Genomic DNA, 11,180 nt, shown 5'->3' with positions numbered 1-11,180 from the left:
TGTCCAGAGAGTAGTGAAGATAATGATCATTGTCCTGCCCCATTAGGTCAGGTCAAATGGCACTTAGTGAGGTAGCGAGTTAGAGTCAAGAACAGAGGAAGTATTTTGGGAGCAAGCGAGTGTGTGTGTCAGCAGTTATGATGTAAGAGACCAGGTATTAGTGATGGTGATTTAAATGCAAAGGTAAGTAATGTGGCAGTGGAGGGTATAACTGAGGTGCATGGAAATGGTGAACAACTTGTGTTGTGTGTGTGTAAAGGACTGGTGATTGGGAATACCTGGTTTGTAAAATGTGATATACATAAATATACGTATGTGAGTAGGAGAGATGGTCAGCGGGCATTACTGGATTACATGTTAAATGAAAGACGTGTAAAAGAAAGACTTTTGGATGTAAATGTGCTGAAAGGGGCAGCTGGTGTCATGTTTGATCACCATCTTGTGGAGACGACATTGAAGATCTGAAGAGGTTTTCGAATGAGGAAACAATGTCGGGGAGAAGAGGTGGTGAGAGGAAGTGAACTTGGGAAAGAGACTTGTGTGAAGAAATACCAAGAGAGATTGAGTGCCACATACACTCTTACTGTGTAAATATCCCTTTCTATGAGATTACGTAAAGATGTTGATGAACAGAGGAGTTGGGATATGACATGAAAAAGTTGGAGAATAAATGAAGGAAAGATTGAGATATACAGATGACTGGCGGACCGCCATGATGGTTGTCAATCTAGCCAGCTGGGTTATTATTTATAAGTTGTGTTTAGTTGTAGGTCCAAGTTTGTTGTCAGGATATAATGTTGACTGCCAGTGAATACCTGGCTGGCGCGGGTGCCACAAGGCTGGGTCAAGTGTAGTGTAAGTGTGGTCTAGGGATGGTGTGTGTACCACTTGTAGATGATGGGCCGCATCATGACCTGCCCGTTATAACATCTTGACCAACACCTGCTGCTGCTACACTTGCAACTCTCCTTTTCTAAGGCCGTTTTATGCTTCATGTGACTTTCTTTTTTTTGAATCATTCTAATGCTATAGTTACAAACTTATTTCTACTATGGAGTTTCTGTGAAAATATATTCAGAAAGCACATCGCTGTCGTCTTCCAGGCATTGCCCATCTGATACAATAATTGGTAGTAATTAGATTTCAGATGATGAGATATAGTTGTACTCCTCATGACTAATGGTGTTGTTCTTTGGCAATACACTGTGCTGATCTAAGTTTATACGTATTACAGTAACGATATGAGAAGTTGATGATATTCCAGGTAAAGGTACAGATTACATCAGTAAACATACCTCTTACATAACTAACCCTGCCTGCCACCTGTGAGAGAAAGAAACTCTCATGATCTTAATGTGTTCATTTGGAAGGATTCTAATGCCTGGTATCAAGGAAATGATATGCATACTGTAATACAGTGATCAATATTGTACGTCATAATGTAAGTGTTGTGTGACTAACTATAGCTGTAATATTACCTGTTCATTCTTGCTACTAACACATGACACCAAGTTGTCTGTTAGTCTTATTACGTACATTAATACACTGTTGTCTTGGCTTTACATCTCTACTAATGATGACACCTAAATCCTTCTCCTGCCTTGATAGTTTTATTTCCACATCTTAAGATGATACTGTAGTTTGCCTGCTATGTGTACACAGTGTAAGCATATGAGTACGGTGAATATCACTGGCCATTGTACACTGACGTTGTTCAGCAATGTAAACCCAAGAGTGAACCTTAGACAGCATTACGGTAACATGAATTACACTTATACTGAGTCTGAGAACCTATCATTGATTGTCATAGAATCCAGATGCAAAAAATATATTGCTACCGGATTTCTATAGAAAGTACGTGGGACATTGATGTTAAGCAAATTATTTTATACGATAATGAATTAAATCCCATAACTTTTCTGGAGCACAAGGTACAGAAATGTATGTAACATAAAACCGGTAAAATAAACATATCTAACATAAAGATTTCTATTTTGCAGATAACATAAATGTTTTACATGTAGAAATCGGTAATATCTTCGACAATCTAAACATAATACCATCAAATCTTATATTACAACCTTTTTATCCGGGTTTTACGCATTAAAACGATATTGCCTACAGAAAAGTAATGTAGTTATTATCAGCACAAGGTTTAGAAGGTCTTAAACAAGTTATGAGTTTATATTCTTCAACACTCTAGTAAGGATCATTAAGTATACTGTGAAAAATAGACTTGCTTTTTTGAGGCGATGAATGCTTATGAAAAATCATCGACGTTTTCCTTAAAAATATTCTTTATGGATTGAAATGAAGTATTTTTTTTGAGAACATGTTTCTGAATAGCAACAAGACACAGTCAAATCTAACACGCTAAAGTTCATCAAATGACAAAGAATATATGCGAATCTAACAATCTTATTAATATCATAAAACCAAATATGTTGCACAAATTCTTCAAATCATCAAAAGTAGTAAAAGAGAAGCCATCCGTAGGTAACTTGTTACTCCCGGCATAAACACTTATAGGCGGAATCCGGTAACACCTCTTGAATAGCATGTGGAAGACAGAGTAGAGTGGCTAGGCTCAGAAGCATGTTCTCCACTTCAACTGACTAATGATATGTTAAGACAACACAAACCACATACATCCATTGTGAGGATGGAATCAGGGATGAAACATCTATAACTAGAAAGGTTAAAGATACAAAGATGGTGAAATACCTTTACCTGGGATCAGTAGCACCTGTGGTAATGGACACACCTTTGTAATGCTTGATCACTTACAACTGATCAACTTTAATACGAAAGTCTTAGGTATTGTCCCTCAGGAAAACTTTTATAAATATTTATAAAACACATATATATGTTAGATATACACTATCTCTAGAATATATCTTTACCTGGGACGTGTAACACTTGTGTGGATAGACACAACTTTGTAATGCATGATCCATTACACGAAATGAACTTCACTAACGAAGAGTTATACAACGCGTTGTTGGAGAACATTAATCAAATACCTATACAGAATTTTTATGTTAGGTAAAAGACATTCTTGGTAGTAAACATAAGAAATGATGACGAAAGATAAGGGACGTAGATGTAAATGTTTTGTTCAAAGATGAAATACTCCTGCCTTAAACTAGCTCCTTGTATTGCATTTTCTTTTAGATATCCCAAGGAAAATATATTCTGTGGTTTATTTATATATATGTTTATGTTTTTCACAACTTTTTTATTCTTTAATCTTTTAGGATTCAGGTTTAAGGATCTTGGTTCTGAACAACCATTATAATGCAACACAATACATATGTATCATAAACAAATCATTTATCACAATAACCATTATTTTTGTACCAGATTCTTTAAGTCCTCAGTCACGTTTGTTAATAAATAAGAAATTTTTCCGCCACTGACAAGTGGCTCCGTGGTGTAGTGGTTAGCACATCTATCTAGTAAACAGCTAATCCGGGTTCGATTCCCGGCGGAGCCTTTGTTTTCAGTATTCAGGATCGGAACATATATGACTGTGGTAAACCGTCATCCGACACCACTGACCTTCATCATCCAGGCCAACAATCATCCAGCAGTGACACATCCACTCCTGCTCGTGGCTGACCTTCATCATCCAGGCCAACAATCATCCAGCAGTGACACGTCCACTCCTGCTAGTGGTGACCTTCATCATCCAGGCCAACAATCATCCAGCAGTGACACATCCACTCCTGCTAGTGGTGACCTTCATCATCCAGGCCAAGAATCATCCAGCAGTGACACATCCACTCCTGCTCGTGGCTGACCTTCATCATCCAGGCCAACAATCATCCAGCAGTGACACATCCACTCCTGCTAGTGGCTGACCTTCATCATCCAGGCCAACAATCATCCAGCAGTGACACATCCACTCCTGCTAGTGGCTGACCTTCATCATCCAGGCCAACAATCATCCAGCAGTGACACATCCACTCCTGCTAGTGGTGACCTTCATCATCCAGGCCAACAATCATCCAGCAGTGACACATCCACTCCTGCTCGTGGGTGACCTTCATCATCCAGGCCAACAATCATCCAGCAGTGACACATCCACTCCTATCCAGCAGTGACACATCCACTCCTGCTCGTGGCTGACCTTCATCATCCAGGCCAACAATCATCCAGCAGTGACACATCCACTCCTGCTCGTGGCTGACCTTCATCATCCAGGCCAACAATCATCCAACAGTGACACATCCACTCCTGCTCGTGGCTGACCTTCATCATCCAGGCCAACAATCATCCAGCAGTGACACATCCACTCCTGCTCGTGGCTGACCTTCATCATCCAGGCCAACAATCATCCAACAGTGACACATCCACTCCTGCTCGTGGCTGACCTTCATCATCCAGGCCAACAATCATCCAGCAGTGACACATCCACTCCTGCTAGTGGTGACCTTCATCATCCAGGCCAACAATCATCCAGCAGTGACACATCCACTCCTGCTCGTGGGTGACCTTCATCATCCAGGCCAACAATCATCCAGCAGTGACACATCCACTCCTATCCAGCAGTGACACATCCACTCCTGCTCGTGGCTGACCTTCATCATCCAGGCCAACAATCATCCAGCAGTGACACATCCACTCCTGCTAGTGGTGACCTTCATCATCCAGGTCAACAATCATCCAGCAGTGACACATCCACTCCTGCTCGTGGCTGACCTTCATCATCCAGGCCAACAATCATCCAACAGTGACACATCCACTCCTGCTCGTGGCTGACCTTCATCATCCAGGCCAACAATCATCCAGCAGTGACACATCCACTCCTGCTCGTGGCTGACCTTCATCATCCAGGCCAACAATCATCCAGCAGTGACACATCCACTCCTGCTCGTGGCTGACCACCACATGTTGTGCCTCGTGTGTGAAACATAAAGCCCATCATACAGTCGCCACACATCATTAACACATCTATAGTCGTGCTGCTGGACGAGTCTGAAGGTTTAATTATCGTGCCCTGGCAACCTGCCGGTGCGTCCGGTAGGTTGCCAGGGCACGATAATTAATCCTTCAGACTCGTCCACTGTGACGGTATAAGTGATAGTGAAGTGTGTATGTCAAACATACCACATCATGATGGAGGTTTTATTGATCATTAATGTTTGTGTAGGTGTTGCTGAATCATGTCAATATGTTAAACTAGTTACGACTGTGTGACATATATACAGTAGAAACCTAACAAGGCTGTAGGTAGTTACTATGTTGTGGGATAACAAGGCTGCAGGTAGTTACTATGTTGTGGGATAACAAGGCTGCAGGTAGTTACGTATTTTCTTCAATTTGTTTGACGTTCAGTTACGTTGCAGTAGTGAGACATTCTCCAACCTACAGACAACACCAATCTATGGATATGGATGAAGCTGAGGCACATATTGTTAGGAATAGACAGCCACGAGAGAGAGAGAGAGAGAGAGAGAGAGAGAGAGAGAGAGAGAGAGAGAGAGAGAGAGAGAGAGAGAGAGAGAGAGAGAGAGAGTAGCCTGGTGTTAGGGCCAACATAATATTATGTTTGTGGATGACCATCTGAGGTGAAGGTGTTTTCGTCACCATAGACGACACGTTGCCAGAACTCAGCATGTTTATCATCATAGTGGACCACCTCCTCCTCCATCCTCTCCTTCATATTACGTTAAGGTCCGGCTGGCTGCCCGTCTGGCCAACACACACACACACACACACACACACACCACAACATGACCAGTTGTGTGTAGGTCAGCCAGCCTGGGACCCCCTGTGTACCGTGATCCATTGTACATATAACGAAGACATTTACACTTCCACTGACCACCATTAGGTCACGAAACCTTGAGAAATGGTTGTTGGTGGTTTGAACAATATCATCATAACTACACAACCCCAGGACAACATCCATGTGCCTCCTACACCTTCCTGGCTGCACTCCATGCAGGAGCAGGGTATGGTACACATCTCTGCAGCAAGATTATTGACTGGACTGTACCATGTCTTTCCTTCCTTTACCAACGATACCGCCTCGCCGAAGATGACTTGTCATTCCCGGTGTAACCACTTACGGGTGGAGTCCGGTAACACATTTTGTATGGCATTATGCAACGGAGTGGAGCAGCTATGTTGAGAAATGCTCTGCACTTCCATTGATTATATTGATGTGATCAAGATAAACAGAATGACACATCATAAATATCGAGTGTTGGGATGGAATCAGATACCAAACATAAGTAACTAGAAGGCATAAGGATCCTAGATTGTGAAATACCTTGACTTAGGATCAGCATCGCCTCCTGTGGAAATACAAAGGAATTCCAACATCAACAGAAGACTGGGTCCTTCCCAGGCTGTTTATGAAGACATCAGTAACTCACACATTAGTGTGGTGGTCAACGTTACAAGACATACAGATAATTACAAGGAAATAACCTACAAGTTGTCATTATGGAGGCGCCAAGTCCTGGACTTGATCAAACCAACTGTGACACTACGTCTCTACAATACTGCTCTCAACCACTCTACTTGGCAGATAATGTGGACAATACTGCTCTCAACCACTCTACTTGGCAGATAATGTGGACAATACTGCTCTCAACCACTCTACTTGGCAGATAATGTGGACAATACTGTTGAAGAAAAGAATGAACACAACTTTGTAATACTTGATCAGTTACAAGTGATAAACTTTAATACAAAACTCTAAAACATCGCCCCACACGAGAACTTTTAAAGATATTTATAGAAGACATAATATCTATGTTAGATAGAACGTATTTCTTAAAAATATATCTTTATCCGAGAAGTGTACCACCTGTATGGATAGACACAGTTATGTAAAACATGATCTATTGTATGAAATGAACTTTAATAACAAAGATACAACACCTTGCTGATGAACAATCAACAAATACTTACACCAAATTTCAATATTAGATACAAAACATTTTTGTTGGAAATAAACGTAAGAAATGATATTGGGATAAAGGGACGTCAAAATATATATTGCTTATGTTAGGGCGAACTCGGTAGTTGGTGAAGCCACAACACAGAACCAGAGCAGTTATTTTGTACACTGAATATCATCTGTCATGTTTACACTTATGTTAATAATAGTCGAATCATATATATAACCCGGGATTATCATTAACCATTAAAACGAGTTTGGGATGATACAATCTCATTTATACGTATTTCCTGGGCCAGTCTGGTGGACGGTAGCAGATTGAGGTGAGTTTGGCCAATTCTGTCTACATATGTCGTGTTCTTAATTTTATAAAGAATTCAACAGAAGCTGAAGCCATAACAGAGGCCTGACTCTCGTCCCAAGCCTCTCTCTCCTGTCCTGCCTGACTCTCGTCCTAAGCCTCTCTCTCCTGTCCAGCCTGACTCTCGTCCTAAGCCTCTCTCTCCTGTCCTGCCTGACTCCCGTCCCAAGCCTCTCTCTCCTGTCCTGCCTGACTCTCGTCCCAAGCCTCTCTCTCCTGTCCTGCCTGACTCCCGTCCCAAGCCTCTCTCTCCTGTCCTGCCTGACTCTCGTCCTAAGCCTCTCTCTCCTGTCCTGCCTGACTCTAGGTATTGTGGCACTGTTGGATACAGTGGTATTGTGGCACTGTTGGTTACAGTGATGTTGTGGCACTGTTAGTTACAGTGGTATTGAGGCACTGTTGGTTAGAGTGGTATTGAGGCACTGTTGGTTAGAGTGGTATTGTGGCACTGTTGATTATAGTGATGTTGTGGCACTGTTTATTATGGTGGTAATGTGGTACTGTTGGTTACAGTGATGTTGTGGCACTGTTAATTACAGTGGTATTGTGGCACTGTTGGTTACAGTGGTATTGTGGCACTGTTGGTTACAGTAGTATTATGGCCTGTTCTTTACAGTGGTGTTGTGGCACTGTTGGTTACAGTCCTCTTGAGGCACTGTTCGTTACAGTGATGTTGTGGCACTGTTCGTTACAGTGATGTTGTTGCACTGTTGGTTACAGTGATGTTGTGGCACTGTTGATTGCAGTGATGCTGTGGCACTGTTGGTTACAGTGATGTTGTAGCACTGTTGGTTACAGTGATGTTGTGGCACTGTTGGTTACAGTGGTATTGTGGCACTGTTGGTTACAGTGGTATTGTGGCACTGTTGGTTACAGTGGTATTGCGGCACTGTTGCTTACAGTTGTATTGTGGCACTGTTGGTTACACTGGTATTGTGGCACTGTTGGTTACAGTGGTATTGTGGCAGTGTTGGTTACAGTGGTATTGTGGCATTGTTGGTTACAGTGGTATTGTGGCACTGTTGGCTACAGTGGTATTGTGGGACTGTTGGTTACAGCGATGTTGTGGCACTGTTGGTTACAGTGATGTTGTGGCACTGTTGGTTACAGTGGTATTGTGGCACTGTTATTTGGAGTGGTATTGTGGCACTGTTGGTTATAATGATGTTGTGGCACTGTTGGTTCTACTGGCATTGTGGCACTGTTGGTTACAGTGATGTTGTGGCATTGTTGGTTACAGTGGTATCGTGGCACTGTTGGTTACAGAGGTATTGTGGCACTATTGGTTACAGTAGTATTATGGCCTGTTGTTTACAGTGGTGTTGTGGCACTGTTGGTTACAGTGCTATTGTGGCACTGTTTGTGACAGTGATGTTGTGGCACTGTTGGTTACAGTGATGTTGTGGCACTGTTGGTTACAGTGATGTTGTGGCACTGTTGATTACAGTAGCATTGTGGCACTGTTGGGTACAGTGATGTTGTGGGACTGTTGGTTACAGCGGCATTGTGACACTGTTGGTTACAGTGGTATTTTGGCACTGTTGGTTACAGTGGTATTGTGGCACTGTTGGTTACAGTGGTATTGTGGAACTCTTGGTTACAATGGTATTGTGACACTGCTTGTTACAGTGATGATGTGGCACTGTTGGTTACAGTGGTATTGTGGCACTGTTAGTTATGGTGATGTTGTGGCACTGTTGATTACAGTGGTATTGCGGCACTGTTGGTTACAGTGATGTTGTGGCACTGTTGGTTACAGTGATGTTGTGTCGCTGTTGGTTTCAGTGATGTTGTGCACTGTTGGTTACAGTGATGTTGTGGCATGTTGGTTACAGTGTATTGGGGCACTGTTGGTTACAGTTGTGTTGTGGCAGTGTTGGTTAGAGTGGCATTGTGGCACTGTTGGTTACAGTTATATTGTGGCACTACTGGTTATAATGGTATTGTGGCACTGCTGGTTACAGTGATGTTGTGACACTGTTGGTTACAGTGGTATTGTGGCACTGTTGGTTACAGTGGTATTTGGCCTTGTTGGTTACAGTGGTATTGCGGCACTGCTGGTTACATTGATGTTGTGGCACTGTTGGTTACAGTGGTATTGTGGCACTGTTGGTTACAGTGGTATTGTGGCACTGTTGGTTACAGTGGTATTGTGGCACTGTTGGTTACAGTGTTATTGTGGCACTGTTGGTTACAGTGGTAATTGTGGCACTGTTGGTCACAGTGGTATTGTGGCGCTGTTGATTACAGTGGTATTGTGGCATTGTTGGTTACAGCAGCAACTGATTTCTTTTGCTGGTAGTCCACTTCAATATTTCAGATATTTTTCTGTATTGTCTTTTTATTTCTCAGAGGTTGGGAAGTAGAACTGAAGAAGCGACCATTCAATATGACGCTACTGAACATAACATTCGTTTCCACTGAAGTGACTGGAAATAAACATAAGATGAAGACAATACGAATTTCAAGGAAAACCAGTAAACAGGTCACTTCTGCCCCACACACGCCTGACCTAAGATGGTCTCTCCCGCCAGGTAGGGTCAGGAGGCGATCCATCTTGACACTTCAGAGAGTTTCCAGGCCAGCAGTTATGTACCAGGAAATGAGAAGACAACTTGATATAGGCCTCCGTCTGGAACGTAATTATTCCAGTTCGCATCATGGATCCACTTGCAGTCATCAGTGTGAGAGTGATTCGTGAGAAATGGTCTTACGAGGGATTATCATCACGCCTCGGCCACAGGGACTTGGGATAAGTAAAATGAAACTCTACCAGCAGAATTATTCACACGCCTGCCTACATCATCACTATGCACGTGACTGCTGTAAAATATTCTAATTCCGTCAATATATGTTTAGGCATATCTTTCAGTAATAATATTTTGCCTCTGATACTTAGGAAGTAAATATGTAATCTATCCAAGTGTGTGTGTGTGTGTGAGACCCCTGTTAGCCTGTGAGAGTTAATGTGTCCTCAAGAGTTAACCAGACCCGCCACCTGGAGGCTAGGTCAGGGGATCGACTTCGGGTCCTCATCATCCCCCTCACACTACCTTCTTCCAGTGCATGGAACACATCGTTGGAGATATAGATTATCCCAATTGTCTCTATTGTTGTCCTGGTGAGATTTGTCCTCAGATGGGGCTTGTCACATGTTTTGGGCTGCGTGGTGACTGGGTCATGAGGAGGTGGTTCAGCTTGAGACGAATTCCGTCAATGCAGAAATGATCTCATCTATATCTTTAATATGGCCTAGAGCGGCCTGGCGAGTTACGTTGATTACAGACTCTGGAGCTTCCTGTTCCGTTGCGCTGAGTATGTCGTCGTGAAGGAGGTACCCCAAGTCACCCAAGTCTGGTGTTATGGGAGTGACGGCGCTACTGTTCGTAGTCTTCAAGACGTGGTACCTGTCGTCTGCCGGCAATTGCGTAAGGGCAGATGGATGGTATGAGGCAAGGCCAAAATCTATCAAGCTGACCTCGGGCGGGAGTGAGAGATCGTGTGGGATGGTGACCACGATGTTTCCCGTGTGTAGGTCATTGTGGTAGACACCAATGGCGTGTAGCTCTTTGACACGGAGGCAGACCTGAAGTCCGATGAGGCCTAGGTACTTGTCGGGAAGCTCGCGATCCAGGAGCAGGTCTCCAAGGGTGTCGGAACCAACGAAGGTTGTGAGAAGAGCTGGAGGATCGTCAGAGGTGGCCAGCAGTCGAGGGGCTCCTCCGGCTCCACTGACTTTTTCCAGAAAGTAGGCCTCCAGCTCATACATCACCGGAGGTGCAACACTGAAAGTCTTTCCGACTTTAAGGACGGTGTCAGCACCGTCCCATTTCACACGATAAGCCGTTCCGAAAGCACCTTCTCCAAGAAGTTCCCCAGTGGCAATAAGATATTCCACATCCA

The 11,180-nt window shown here is 43.2% G+C and overlaps 1 non-coding gene across 1 annotated transcript; it reads left to right on the top strand.

Moving 5' to 3' along the window:
• Positions 1–3,424: 3,424 nt before the first annotated feature.
• Positions 3,425–3,496, top strand: TRNAT-AGU (transfer RNA threonine (anticodon AGU)). The gene has a single exon. It is a non-coding gene; the product is annotated as a tRNA-Thr (tRNA).
• The last annotated feature ends 7,684 nt before the right edge of the window (positions 3,497–11,180 follow it).

This window comes from Panulirus ornatus, chromosome 12 (assembly GCF_036320965.1).
Source record: "Panulirus ornatus isolate Po-2019 chromosome 12, ASM3632096v1, whole genome shotgun sequence".
In the NCBI taxonomy this organism is placed as follows: Eukaryota; Metazoa; Arthropoda; class Malacostraca; order Decapoda; family Palinuridae; genus Panulirus; species Panulirus ornatus.
The sequence above is the reverse complement of the archived record's forward strand: the minus strand, read 5'-3'. Positions and strand labels throughout refer to the sequence as shown.